The following is a 16,412-nucleotide window of genomic DNA, read 5'->3' as shown; positions in this document are numbered from 1 at the left end:
GGAAATGTGTTACAAATGTCTAAAAAAATATTTATATGGAGCACTATTCATTTAAAGAGAGAAAGAGAAAAAAGAACCCATTGAGAAATATAGTAGTATACCCAGGTTTTAATTTCACTACATTGTTACTAGGCCCCGTTTTAAAGGAATAGTCTCTATTTTTATACAAACTATGTTACTTATGAGTCAAACAGACCCAATTCAACCGGACTCTTGGGACTGTTAATCTGTGAGCAGAGGTTTAATGAAGTCGTTTTTTAAAGCTATCAAACAATGTGGAAGCCAGATTCAGTATTCATTTAAAGCTTATTTGATTTGCCAAAGCCATGCATCAGATGCTTGTTGTTTCCTTTTTTTTATCACTGATGAGAAATTACCTGTATGGGTTAATCATGTTTACAGACTCACAGACCCTCAGAGAGGTGTATGATACCTACCAGACAACTGTTAGTTTGTGGGTCGAGCCTAAATATCACAATCAGTTATCTATTAAAACATTACCAGATAGCTAATAAACCTCCTCTACATTTGAATAAATCACCAGTCAGTTATCAGCCCTGTGCATAGACTCATAAAGGACAAAATATAGTTTATTTCCGTGCCTAGTCATTTGTGCCATTTGTTTACTTCTATATTTAAATCTAAAACAAAACCATGAATGTCCCTTTCATTGTGTGGTACGATTTAATTTAAGCTAACAGTTTATAATTTATACTAAATTTGACTAAAAGGTTAATATTCCATTATTAGAAACCGAATCGTATAGTGCCAATCATTTTAATAAATTCAGAAATGTAATAATGTGCCAACAGCATGAAATGTGCCAATCAGTTTCATTTATTGATTAAGTCAGCAGGAACAAATAACACTTTTATTAGTGTGTGCATGTGTGTGTGTCAGAGAGAATGTGTGTGTGTTTGTGTGTGTTAGTTGAGCATCACTAGACCAAAGAACTTCACTGTGGGTAGCAGTATTTAAACAGACCAGGACAGTTATTCATGATGAGTTAAGAAAATAAGAGGGAGGATACTATTATTTTATCCCAGGACAGATGTTTAATGATTACAATTACATATTGTACAAAGGCAAACACTGTGAACGAGGAAAAGCGTTGTTTCTGAACTTCTTGGAGTAAATTTAAACATAGGTTTTCAGATGTTATTCAAAATGTTTAGAACCAGTAGAGAATTGTGATTCCTGTTTTGATCCTTGGAAGACAGCAATACATATGAAGTTATGTATACCCCCTTTTTTCACAATCTATAATTGACCAACTTAAGAGATCATGTGAACCACACTGGCCAATCATGTTGGGTATTTAGAAAGCGTACTAATTATATACTGGAACACAAGCTCTGTATTATGTACATGTGTAAATGTGTTTTCTATATATTTACCTCTATTCTATCTGTGTGATTTTTAAAAAATAGTTTTTATCACAATATCAGTGGATATGTTTGAAAAAGATTTTTGTTTCCATTGCATAAGCCACTGCGGACATTACAGATAGACAAATGTACACTGATGTTATGCCAAGCCTCAAAAACACTGTTGTTTCTGCTGTAGCTGTAGTTTTCCTAATAATTAGGAAATTCCAGGAATCACTAGGAAACTTCATGGGATAAGATCCATTAAAGACATTTTGCAGGTTTCAAGAGTATGTTTTTATTTATTATTTTTTTAAGTCCAAATAAGTGCTAAACGGGACACTTTGAGAACAGAAAATGTTCTCTTAAGCAGAAGATTTGTGCTGTGAGTCTGATAAACATGTCTGGAGTTGGACTTGAGTTTTGAATGTTGATTTGTTTTTCAGTCTTGACACAAAGCTTAGAATCAGTTGAATGAAAATCTGCTGGATAAAAGGTTAACTGACTTTGTGCTAAGCCCCGCCTTAAAAAAAACAATGACCAATCCAATGACCTTGCCAACTGTTTGCCATATCACAAGACAAGCTAATGTTTTAAATTCTGTAATGGTGTGTGTACACCAAAACCGAAGCGAAGTCATACATTTCAGGGTGCCTGGAGACGGCTACAGTAATGCCCTCCTCCATTTTCTGATACAACCAGATGTGTCAAACCAGACATTCCAATAAGCCCTTTGGGTAACTCTTTATAATAACTGCACACTATTAATCATTAATTAAGCATTAGTAAACAGATAATTCATAATTTATAAAGCATTAATAGAAAGTAATAAGCAGTTTATAAATACAGATATAAATGCTTTATTCTTGATTTAAAAGCATATCTATAATGTGTTTAATAATTGTATTTTCATACTTTATTCATGATCAATTGATCATTTCTCAATGAAGTATAGCATTATTTACAAACCGGTTATTTAGGAGTTGCCAGTGATTCATAAGATCATAAGAAATGTAGTAAATTCAGGTAGTTATAAAGCATTTAGTAGTGGTCAGTTAACTATTTATGTGAGCTCATCTAAAGTGAGGACTAGTTATGCCTTGTAAAGCATTTATAAAGGATATTTAATGGCTCAGTTATCTTCTAAACAAAAAACGGAAACAAACACAACACAGTGATACAGAACATAGAAATATTAACAGCCTTTAAATCTCATTTGTAAAAGCTTTACAAGGCATAAATAGTCCTCACTTTAGATGAGCTCACAAAAATAGTTAACTAACAACTACATATGTTTTATAACTACCTGAATTAACCCTGAATTACAGTAGAAATACATGTTAATAAACCATTTATTAACACTATAAGTAACTATTACTATATGTCTGAATAAAAAGATGTATGAATGCACATTTATTAATCATTTACTTACAATTTCTAAATGATCTTATGAACCACTGACAACTCCTTAATAACTGGTGTGTAAATAATGCTATACTTAATTTAGAAATGATAAATTGATCATTAATAAAGTATGAAAAAGCAATTATAAAATACATTATAGATATGTTTTTAAATAAAGCATTTATATCTGTATTTAAATATAAACTGCTTATAAATGTTTATTAATGCTTTATAAATGATTAATTAACTGTTTCATAATGCTTAACTAATGATTAATAGCATGCAGTTATTGTAAAGTGTTGCTGCTCTTTGCTGATTGGACTGCGCCACAACATGTCATGCGTATTCACCACTCGAGCTGAAATTGTTCAACTTGTGCGGAAGACACGATTAAGGCGAACATCGCACATTTGCAGCAATTGCAAATTAAAGGCTATTTGCCCCTTTAGGTTGATTTTGTATGTAGGCTATTCTACTCACAAATAATTACATTTGCTTTTGGTGTGCACACTCCATAAGGCTTGTCTTAAGTGAATAACAGTAACCATTGGGGCGGAGCTTAGGGAAACGGACAACTGACCATTTTCATCGTCTGTGCATTACACCTGAATGTGCTTTCTCATTCATTTCGAGTCTATCAGAACTTTCTCTGAATGAAACCTGCTGAATCCAGTGCAATATGTTTTTTTATATGACAAATGCATCTAAATCAGAACGTCCTCATTATTGACATGTAAATTACATACTGCTTATTGTAAAGGCTTATTTTGTTGTCGTGTTGTACTTTTTTTTCATGTGGTAATATACTCAGGCATCATCTATCTATGAACGTTATTGTATAAAAGTAAATTGTCTAATGTTTACAGACGAAAATCTTTGTTGGCTTCAGTTCTGTTCTTTTTTTTTTTTCCTTTTTTTTCTTTAATTATTAAGTGACGCACATTTCCAGAGTCACATTTCATGATGACAGGTTTCATATGGTGCAGAGCGTACTCCTAAACATACCCCCCAAAAGCCCAGGGCTGTCAGGAAAGATTACGCCAAATTCCTCCTTGTCCGTTTAAACTTATAGAAACCAGAAACTCTTTACTAAGGCTTAGTCAGGGAGGATCTGAGATGGTCTTTGGCTTTTGATTTGCTGCAGGTACACTTTATTACATTGCTCCATATTCCATACGAAAACAACCTGACACATGTCCTGTTGTTGCCATAGAAATAAAAACTTTGTACTTTGTGTACCTTAACTTTTTTATATTTATGTCTAATATATCAATGAGTACCTCTTTTTTTTCTTCTTTTCTATAAGATCTATGAATATAGTACACAACACAATATATGAGAAAAAAAAACACACGAAAACATACACGGATGCTGTATGAACTAACAGTCTCTGTGTGGAAATAGTGCTGTGTACTTTTATTTTGTGTCTTTGAGTCTCTCTCTCTTTCTCTTTTTGTAGGTATCGGTAAAGTTACATTTCCAGGTGACAATAATTTTGATTCTTGTTCTAAAGCTCTCTGTGTTTTGGCCACTGTAAATGCAGCTGTCATCAGAATGAATCTGTACATTTAGTACTTTCTCAAGTTACTATGAATAAGATGTTACAATGAAATGGGCTGTCTTTCTATAAACACCATCAAATGTTTGTAAAATGATTATGGGGTGTTATTTGGACTGGGACAATGATATTGAAAATAAAAGTCATTCAAAAAAGAAAAGCACTGCATGCTGGCATATTACTGCTGATTGTTTCTTGAAAATATTTCTTTAATGTTCCATTCATTCAGCTCTATTTGCAATAATTGCATTTTGTGAACAGGATTGTTAGTAGCCTCTAAGATTTAATGTAATATTTTTTCCTATTGATTGAACCAGACAGGAATGTTTAACAGACCTCTTTGTATCTTTTGTTGTACGGCTAAACCATCAGGTCTAGCTGTACACCGGCCGTAAGACATGAAAGCGTCCAATCGGATTTTTACCAGATGAACCACTATATGATTTCCCATAAAATATGATTTTGTGTTCCCATTTATCAAAAGACTAGGCTAAACCAAGCCTAATGAGCAGCATTTCTCTGATGATGATCGAGATGAAAAATGAAAACACTCCATCATGCTCCAAGGAACAACAGGAGGCAGAGAGACTGAGAGATTGTGAAAAGGATTGTGCTGTGAAATCAACACAACAAAGTACCAAAACATTGTCTATATTGATGGATACCCCAATAAGCAGGAGATTACAAAAAGTTGCTCATTAAAGTGCTACAGTTCAATGAAAGTGTGAGACAATGTGAGATTTGATAACATTCGATAAGATACGAATCAAAGTGAATCTAATTTATTTTATTTTTTTTATTTTATGATCATTCTGGGAACTAAAAATCCACTTCCTAGTTTCAGTTGTGAGCAAAAAAAAAAAAGAAAAAAAAAAGAAAACAACGTTTACATATTTAGACAAAATTCAAACAAAACTCCACACTGTAGATAGGACACAGTTAAAACTAAATGTTCAGAAATTGTGTTGCTTTAAGTCATCTGAAGCCATAATCTATTTCTCTCCCATCATTTCTAGTTATTTGATAAATGTCTGTCAGACAGAACACTCTCATATCTGATTTCCCTATCTGAATGGGACGCTTTAATCTGATTGGTTCTGTTGAAAGGGCGCTTCCTCTCTGGGGCGTTGAGAGTGAGAACAGGAGATGAACACCTGCTGTCAGAGCAGCTTACATATCCTCTTGAAACTTCAGACAGGAGATGATCTCACAGCCCCAAAAACCATCAACCCGACACCAAACCGACTCAAATCCACAACCCTCACTTACTTATTGATCAGTTTATGGGCTGTATGTGCAGGTGAACGGCACACAAAGTAACTGATGATGAGATCCGAATTGCATAAATTGCATCTTTTTGCCAGCATTCCCATCAGCCTGCTGCTCAGATCTTCATTAGCGGTGCTGCGGTGGTTCTGCGCTCTCTCCAATCGCTCCTGTGACCAGGGTACTAAACACGCCTACATTTGCATTAGCTTCGCCTTTCTATTTCTCTGTCATACTCGCCAAAATTAAGTATTGAAAGGCTCTGTAATCTTGACAATTGTGTTTGTGTTGCTAAAGCAATTATGTGTGATAAAATTAAATATTACAAAACATAAAAGCAAATTGTGTTTCTCTCTCACGCTGCCTCCTGTTGCTCCTAAGGAAACCACACTGCATATATATGAGGCTGTTCAGATCCCTAGCCTGCCTGACACACACACAAGCACTTTCTGGATTCTCTATTCACACACAAACAAACAGATACACATGGATAGCGACTGACAGCCACACTTGCATCCGTTCCATCCCTTGCACAGCAACATACACACTCCAGACTAGCTAAACAAAAGGCCATCATCAAACACAAACACACACACACACACACACATACTCACTCACTCACTCAGTCACTTACTCACTCACTCACTCACTCACTCACACTCACTCACTCACTCACTCTCACACTCACTCACTCACTCACTCTCTCACACTCACTCACTCAATCTCACACTCACTCACTCACTCACTCACTCTCTCACACTCACTCACTCAATCTCACTCACTCACTCACTCACACTCACTCACTCACTCAATCTCACTCACTCAATCACTCACTCACTCACTCACTCACTCACTCACTCACTCACTTACTCTCACTCACTCACTCTCACTCTCACTCACTCACAATCACTCACTCACTCACTCCCTATCAATCACCTCACTCACGCACTCACTCACTCACTTCACTCACTCACTCACTCACACACTCACTCACTCACTCTCACACTCACTCACTCACTCACTCACTCTCTCACACTCACTCACTCAATCTCACACTCACTCACTCACTCACTCACTCTCTCACACTCACTCACTCAATCTCACTCACTCACTCACTCACTCACACTCACTCACTCACTCAATCTCACTCACTCAATCACTCACTCACTCACTCACTCACTCACTCACTCACTTACTCTCACTCACTCACTCTCACTCTCACTCACTCACAATCACTCACTCACTCACTCCCTATCACTCAATCACCTCACTCACGCACTCACTCACTCACTTCACTCACTCACTCAAACACTCACTCACTCACTCTCACTTTCTCACTCACTCACTCACTCACTCTCAGTCACACACTCAATCACTCACTCACTCTCACTCACTCACTCTCACACTCACTCACACACTCACTCACTCACTCACTCTCTCACACTCACTCACTCAATCTCACTCACTCACTCACTCACTCACACTCACTCACTCACTCACTCAATCTCACTCACTCACTCACTCACTCACTCACTCACTCACTTACTCTCACTCACTCACTCACTCACTCTCACTCACTCACAATCACTCACTCACTCACTCCCTATCAATCACCTCACTCACGCACTCACTCACTCACTTCACTCACTCACTCACACACTCACTCACTCACTCTCACTTTCTCACTCACTCACTCACTCACTCACTCACTCACTCACTCACTCTCAGTCACACACTCAATCACTCACTCACTCTCACTCACTCACTCTCACACTCACTCACACACTCACTCACTCACTCACTCTCTCACAGAATATATGACATCTGCAGAAATGTGTACTTCATACACAGTGCTCACTGACTTCATCGCACACACTCTGTTCCAGCTGTTAGTCTATTAATTGTGATTATGCAGGCAGTGCCCACGTCCGCATCACAGTGACGACAGCAGCTGTAAGATGGAGCTGGAATACCTTCAGCTCAGTGGAGCTGCTGTCACTCTAGCTGTCTTCCTGACAGTCACGCACCGCTGCTTCACAGACCGTCCTTCACACATACATACTCTAGCATCTACAATTCTACATTTCCATCCACCGTTCTCCATCACTAATATAGAATCATTGCAACTGTCCCAGAATCTCCATTTTTGATACAGAATCTCCTCCATCATTTCTGTACACTATTCCATAGTTCTAATTTAAAATCTACTATAGAAATTATATATCTACTCAAAAATAAAATATACTATAAACTTTTTGAAAGATCCCCAGATATGATACCCTTAGTGTCATGTATGCAGCTAAATATTTCATGCATTCATGTTTCTTTCTGTGTAAGAGAGAATGTGACAGTTTAGACAGGTTTTGATTGTAATGTTAAATTATTTTAATATGGGCTTTGCAGATTTTATATTGTTACTATAATACTATAATGAAGCCTGAACAAAATAATATTATCTTTAAAAAAAAGAAAAAAAAAGAAAAATACAGAATAGCAGTTAGATAGCACATATTTTTCTACCTATAAAGTCAATATAAAGCCGAAGATCTTTTCTTCCATATAATTATACATCTGAGTGAAGCAGATGTCAAAGAAAAAGAAAAAAAAGTCTTGTTTCTATCCATAGATTACAGATTGTATGCATGATGGTCAAAATTTTTATTAAAGTTCTGAGTTCTGAGAGTAGTCTGTTGTTTAACCTAAAGATTGATGTACGCTTGTAAAAAATATATGATGTTATAAATTTAATGCATAAATTGTTTGCTATAAGATCAATAAGATGCATTTAAAAATTAGATTAATTTTTAGTTAAGATTTTATTTAACTTTGAATAGCTGTTTTCACCATAAATTTCAAAACAGTTTCACAAGGCATTTCACTTTGCAGCCACCCATTTTCAGTACAATGGCTACAAAGGTAATGATAAAAACCACCAGAAAAATTAACACATTTTATTGAACTTGTGTGTGCAGGTACTATGTGGAGATTTGCTTTTCATTCATGGGCTCTAAATAAGTCCCTTATTTATTTACTTTAAAAAATGTTTTGTTGTTGTTGTTGTTGTTGTTGTTCCCTCATGTCCATCAAATAAGGCATTCTATAAAATGAAACAAACAGACAGCAGTGAATTAGAAGTAGGCCTAACAAAAATCATGCTGATACAGTCTAATAGAGGTCATGCCACTACCAAAATATTTGTCTAAAACTGGCATGATAACCCTGGACTCCATCCTTTCCCTACAGAAATACAGGACAAATTATTCAAGCCACACATTCTGACCCAGATACATCAGCCTGTGGCAAACTTCATCACATTTCTAAACAAAAGATCAGCTTTCTCTGCAGCAGGCTTGGTAAACAAGTGCTGATCTGCAGCTCTGCATGACAGTAAAGGGCCAGAGATCCAGTTTTCACCAACAATTGTTTAGTTAAACCAGCTGATATACAACTACTGCAAGGGAAGGACTCTCCAAAACAATAAATATTCATTTATATATCCCTCCAACTGGCATCTCGCATACACAGAGAACACAATGAGCCTGATGGGTGGCTTTCATTCCTACATTAGGTTTGATTTTGTAATCAGACAAGTGATTGCTGCTTCCTATAGTGATCCTCTTCTTAGAGTAGAAGGAGGAATGTTGTGTGATTGCAATTACAAGTGAGATATATTCATGTTTGCCAGAGATGACTCCACCAGTGTGACCTTTCCCCTGTTTTCTTGGGACTGGGCGGATCTCTGAGCAGCACGAGGATGGACCTGTGGGGACGTGGCATCTCTCCATGCATATATTAGATTAATAAATGTAATACAAAGCTCCAGTACAACTAATCCAAGCACTTTGGGGAAGCATGACCTCTCTCATGTAACACACAAACGTTTGCATTGTCTGCTTGTTATTATGTTGTTTATCAAAATGTGTTTTGTTTTAATGCCAATAATTGAGCAAGGCTTGTAATTTCACAAGTCCTATTTTGCATTTGAGAGATCAGTAAACATGTCGGCTGATAGCACCCAATAACAAGAAATCAATCAATCAATCAATCAATTTTTATTCATTTTTTTTTATTAATTTAAATTTAGAATTTCCTACTTTTATAATTGAATATTTCAGATTTCAAATTCTTTAATTTTACCATGTATTATTTTTATAAATATTTTTCAATCAAATTTTATTTTATTATGTATTTTTTGTATATTAAATATTATGAAACAATAAATGTTAAAAAAAATTGCACGCATACACGAATTGCATTCTATCATCAAAAGTTTGCAATAATACCTGGAAATTATACAGTTATTATAATAATGAAGACAAATTCAAGACTTTAACACAAAAATTCATAACTCATTCATAACATTCTGGAAAATCATGGCATACATGCCATATAGATGTGTGTTTGGCATTTTATATAGACAATTTTGTGAAAGTTAAAAGAAACTGACAAGCATTTATTTTCATTTTTGACCTATAGGACCTATAGGACTGTGAAGAAATCAACAATCAACAATGATCTCTACAGTCTCCATCCCTTACAGATGTATCTGAGAAAAATTGTGTGTATGTGTGTGTGTGTGTTTGTGAGATAGCCTTTGATGCTGTTTCTAAGCGTTCTGCTCTGAGTTACAGGTGAAATCCAAAGGCTCTTTTCAAACCATCTCCTGCCTCAGCTAACAGAAGATTAATCTTGATCCACACCAAATTCCCAGAGTGTGATTTATTTCAGTGTGGGCACATGCTGATGAAGAATATCACACGCACCACGCTGTGTTTACTAATGTCTGAATAACTGTGAGTATCAGCTCTCTCCATCTCTGACCTGAATAAACAGCACCATCCCACCCCTACACTAGCTTAATCTTTCCAAAATGTTTCGTTTGGAAGTGTTAAGATGACGAGGAATTGCCAAATACAAGAACCAACTCCTGGGGTGTAAAAGTCACTTCCTGTTTTCGTCTCTGACAGCCGGATGAGTTGCATCTCAGAGCTGCCATAGATTTGATGGGTGTGGATGATAGATCATTGCTTGTGTAGCATGCTGAAATGTGTCTGCTTGAAACTGTCGCCACGATTAAACCATGCACAACGGCACGCTACAGTCACAGGCTGATGTTAGCAATGTCTGCATGCACGCACCACCAGAGATTTATCCGAGTTTCGCAGGCTTCACCTCGACCAAATATTAATGAAATTCTGTCGTGGGGGAAATGCCTGTCATGCACAGTAAGCAGACATCAAATATAAAAATGCAATCCTTAGGAGATGTCAACAATGAAAGAGCAAATGTTTGGTAGGCATATTAGTCTTGGAACATTGTATGTGTCATTGTTCTACTCTGAAATTTCAACGAAGGAAAACCCTTTCCAATATTGGAAACTTGCAGGATTCACAACCTGAAGACAAAAAGAGTCCTTGAATTCAATGATAATGTCAGTGACAATGTTCTTTGATCATTTAAATTATATTTTGCTCTCTTTCTGTACAATAGAAGTGTTCTAATTTACTTATATTTGACTAAACTGAATGAATCAACTGAGGGGGGCCTTTAATCAATCCGTGCGCGAATAAACCCACCGATTCCATCAGAGTGGCTAAGGAAACTGCTACAGTACTACAGTATATACAATCAAATTATTGTATTTGAACAAAAATAAGTTAACTACAAGAAAGCAGATTTTTACTCATATTTCACAAGTTTTTATGAATTCTAAGTGATTTAATGGGTCTCGACTGATTATACCCAACACACTATCATGGCAAAATGCAACTGTGTTTTGGCAAATTTATGGCTAATTTCCATGAACTGGTGGCTAAATTGTAATTCAAATTTAGACATTTTTGTACAAATTGATTATGCCTCAGTGCCAGTTAGGTTTAGGGGTGGACCTTCTTTCTTAAGTTTTGTTCTAAAAAAAAAAAATAATTATATATATATATAAAATATATTATATATATATAAAATCATGGTTTCCACATAAGTATTAAGCAGCACATCTAACATTAATAACATTAAAGCAACCAGCAGAATAATTTCTGAAGGATCATGTGACATTGAAGACTGGAGTTAAGGCTGCTGAAAAGCTTTGAGATCACATGAATAAATGCAATTTTAAATATATTAAAATAGAAAACAATTAAACAGTTATTAAAAATAGTAATAATATTTCTCAATATTACCGTTTTTACTGTATGTTTATATAAAATAATTTAAAAAAAATATTTTCCCCATGTCATCTTTTGAGCAGAAGGAGATAGACGTTCTGTGTTTTGTTGAGTTCTGTAAAAATTGAGGGCACAGCAGTTTTCTGGCCAAAATGGATCAGCTCCAGACAACCGGATGTATAATTCACAAAAACACCCTCTCACACACACATACATACACACAAATTTATCCCATAACTCTCTCACACGCTGACATTTTTAGAGTTCCGCAAGGAAATGAATGTCAACTAATGATTAAAACTTTAAACAACCATTAAAGACCTAATGGAATAATTTCTGAGCGTGTTTTTATATATTTTGCACACACCCCCATGATATATAAAAGGTATGTATGTATAAGGCCGTGTGATTTGCAGTAAATCAAAGTTTGCTATACAAGGCTCAATCTAGTTCCACTGAATTGACCAATGTATTGTGTCAGACATGCACTTTTTCAAAAAAAAAAAACAAAAAAAAAAAAAAAACGTCTTCATATTGCATCATAGATAAGTCCGATCGGATCAGGCCCTGTTATTGCTATATTTCAGAATCCATCATCCCTCCGATGGGACAGAAACACAAGGACAGATTGGCTCGCTGGAGGGCACCTTTCCTCATACATCAAGCAAAACAATACACACCTGCTCCATCACCATGGCAACACCACACTGAGAATGCCATTTTGGTGCACCTGTCTAACTTCACCTAAAATACCAGCGAATCACTGCACTCTGCTCTGCCAAACTGCATGTATGTATCATTTAAAGGAACAGTTCATCCAAAAATTAAAATGGTCATCATTTAATCAGCCTCATATCATTTCAAATCTGCAAGGATTCCAAGCTTCCGTAGAAAATCTGAAGAATTGAACTTATCATTCTACTCCATACAATTACAGGGAAAGGAGATTGAAGCTTTCAAGCTTTAGAAAGGATCTGAAATGGTCCACACAACTTGTGTGAGGAATGTAGTATAACGTGAAAGTGAGTAAATGATGTGATCTATTCCTTAAATTGCAGTTATTGACAAACTTTGAATTGATCCTCCCGGTCCACGAGATTTCTAGAGACACTGCACCAGAATGATATCAATTATCTTCAACATCTTATCTTGCAGACGATGAGTTTGCTCATTCAATACTTATATACGTGTGTGTGTGTGTGTGTGTGTGTATTCTTAGTTTATTTGTTTGTTGGTTGGATTGTCTATTTACACTAACAAAAAAGCCCTTCTTGTTAGTTGATATGGACAAGTAGGATCTCAATAAGGCAGCAGAATCATTAATTGCATAATGTTTAATAATGTATGGTACACAAAGGTACAAAAACTGTAGTATCTGCTTTTATTTTCACTCAATATTGAATACTATCTACACTTGCAAATAGCATCTGACTACTAATTACACTTAGTGCAAAGAAAGTACTTTTTAAATATATATTTACAGTTTAATGTAAATACCATCGATGGCTAAATTCACTTAGTGTAATTGGCATCTAAAACCACTTAATTTAAATCATATAAATAGGTCTTTATGCTATAAAATAAATCAATCCCTTTATATTTTAGCAAACAGTCTGTCATAAATGGGGGTTTGTGACATAAAAATGTACAAAAATCCCTGCTAGACCACCTATTGATGGGTCTGAAGTGGAACAAATGAGCTACCATATTCCAAAAAGAAAAATAGATAGATTTGGCTCTTCAGGTTGTAATAAGCTGAAATGCTCCATACTTCAGCTCTGGCAGGACAGCAACAAAAAGAGGGAGACAGCCAGCAAATATAGGCATTCATAAATCATGCACACACACACACACACACACATCTGACTCCACTTTGTGCTTACACAGACTCAGCAAAAAAAAAGAACAGCTAGTGATACAACACAGATCCAATAAAGACCCTATTGAAAAACCCTGTTGAATATCTCCTTCAATGGCTCATACATTTGTTTTACCAACACAATTTTCTTTCACATGCTGATGAAACATGCATTCTTTCTTCTGGATAACATCTGGCCGGCAACAATATCAAACTTACAAATCAACAATCACAAAGCCATTGATTTCAGCCCGCCACAAAAGGAGATGCATTATATTATGTCTGCAGGTGTGAGCATACGGTAGCAGCATGTTTAGTTTGACACTTAATCTTTTCAGATTGCTCCCTCGCAACTGCTAAAACACAATGCATGTGATTTGTGAATGACGCTATAGGGTTTGGCCTCCGTGGCGTCGTGCAGAGAATGCAATGTCAGGTTAATAGTCCCGAACGGATGGATATTTAACACTGGATGAAAATCATACACGACGGTGAGTGATCACAGAGAGCTGTATGTGTCCCCAGGGCAGCGTGATACATTTAAAGCATCAAAGGCGATACAGATGAAGATTCATCATGCATTCTCTGACCAACTTTTATTACACTGTGGGCACAGCCTGTGAGGAGGAGGGCAAGAGCTCATTTGAATATCCCCTCAGCAAGGGAATGTAATAATGCTACATGGAGATGGAAAGCAGAGCTGTGACTTTTTGTTTTGATTGTCTAACTTGTATCATAACAACTGTAATGTGACCTTTCTGCGATATCAAATTCCTCCATTCCTGAGCCCGACTAGCTGGGGGGAAAAATTCATACTGTGACACTGAGTCAAATAAGTTTTAATGGCACTTCTATGGAAGCTGTGTTGCTACAGATTGCCTTGTTTATTTCATTAAAACGGACAAATATTCAAACAAGCAGATGTGGATTTCAATCCAAAAACAGTTCACATTTCCCACCACTCTTTCACTCAGAGGCCTGATTATTCATCTTTTAAACATAGTGTCTCTCTTTTCTTGCTTTGCATCAGTGTACAATAGATTGTGAAAAGTGGAGCATGTTTAGAGCAGCTGTGCTGAGCCTTGGCTGCATCTCAGCTGAGGTTTTCCTAATTACCTCCCAAAGGAATGAGAGAAGAGAGCAAAAGAGAGAGATGGGGGTAGTAGTACAGGATAAGTGAGAAAGAGGCTTATGTGGTGTATATATTCTCTATCTCTCACCTGATTGGTAGGAAATTGGTAGGTCGCCACACAAAAATGGGCTGCAGGTCTGTTCTGTTGGGGCAAATGCAAATTATAAACTGCAGCTAGCCATATAATCATACAGAGTTAGGAGAGCAAAACTAATTAAATTTCTTTGTGCATTTTATCAAACTGGTGATGTAAAATCTGGGTCTTGAAGCAAAAACACTGCTCTTGATAGCACTCTTCCGTAAAGTGCTCTTAAAAAATGCATGGACACATTGCTTTTATAGAAGTCGAGAACCTAATGCATGATAGTGTGAACCAAAGATCAGCCTTTCAACAATACCAGGGCCTGTTAGCTCTTAATAGTGACGGCTTTGAGAAGACAGACACTGAAACTACATTAGTCACTATACTGTATGTTCCAATCACATAACATGTTCTAGTTTCTGCATACCTCAGTTTTATGACACGATTAAAGAGTCGCATTTAAAGCCATTCTAAAGGCATCCCTTCAAGACCACAACTCTAACCTTCATTTTTATTCTTTTCCCTTTTATGTAAACTTGGTTTGCTTGAGTCAGATCTTGCGTTGGGCTTTCAGCATGTGGGACTTTTTCAGTGGAAGACACACAGCAGAAGTAACACGGGGGAAAAAAAAACATACAGAAAATGTTACACATATAATATATTGTTTAGAACTAAAAATAAACAAGTGGACATCGTGTCTGAAAACAATATGCAGAGAACGTTGCTGCCCTAGGCGTTCACATCTGCCAGTCCTGATCTGCCACTGAACACAATGAATGATAATGTCATATTTTATTTTGCAGACATATATCAATTAGATTTTTATAAGCAACTTGGCAAGCATATACAAAAACTAAAATCACAATTACAATAAATAATTATATAAAGTCACAATTTATTCACAACTGTGTAACATAAAATCACAAAAGGTATCATAGCATGATTATCTTTCTAACTCCTCATTCTTTTCCATATTTTTTACTCCTGTCATTATCTTTTTTTAATTTTTTTTTCTTTTTCTGAGCAACCTCCAAGTGGTTGGTTCCCTAGGGCTGTGTAGCAGCATAATCAATCCTTGCAAGGACCTAAATCTGTCATATTTGGTAATACACAATCACGTTTAGATTATCTGTATCGGATACATGCTTCTGACCTATAAGTACAGTCAATGATTATGCCATTGAATTATGCACAAATTATGCATTATGAAATGATATATTCTGACAAATCTGAACCCCAAATTATCTCTGAAAAAAAGCACAACAGTCACTGTTTCCTTCTGCATAACCTGCTGGTCACCAGAACCTGTTCATCTATCAACAGAATGCACAATGTTGGAAAAGGTAATGATAATTATGATGGTAATGATAATGAAAATTATAATGTCAATGACAATAATAATGTCAATAACGGTATGAGCAATTTTGATGATGATGACCAAAACAGAAGTGGAGCTTCTGACATGAGGGCACGAGAAAGTGAATGATACAGAAGACCAATGCCCTAACAGGAGCCATTGTTGATCACACGTGGCCTCTCACATGTGATTGCATTTATGAGTCTGAACTGTATGTCAAGCAT

This window comes from Carassius auratus, unplaced genomic scaffold (assembly GCF_003368295.1).
Source record: "Carassius auratus strain Wakin unplaced genomic scaffold, ASM336829v1 scaf_tig00217242, whole genome shotgun sequence".
Lineage (NCBI taxonomy): Eukaryota > Metazoa > Chordata > Actinopteri > Cypriniformes > Cyprinidae > Carassius > Carassius auratus.
Note: the sequence above shows the minus strand (reverse complement) of the source record.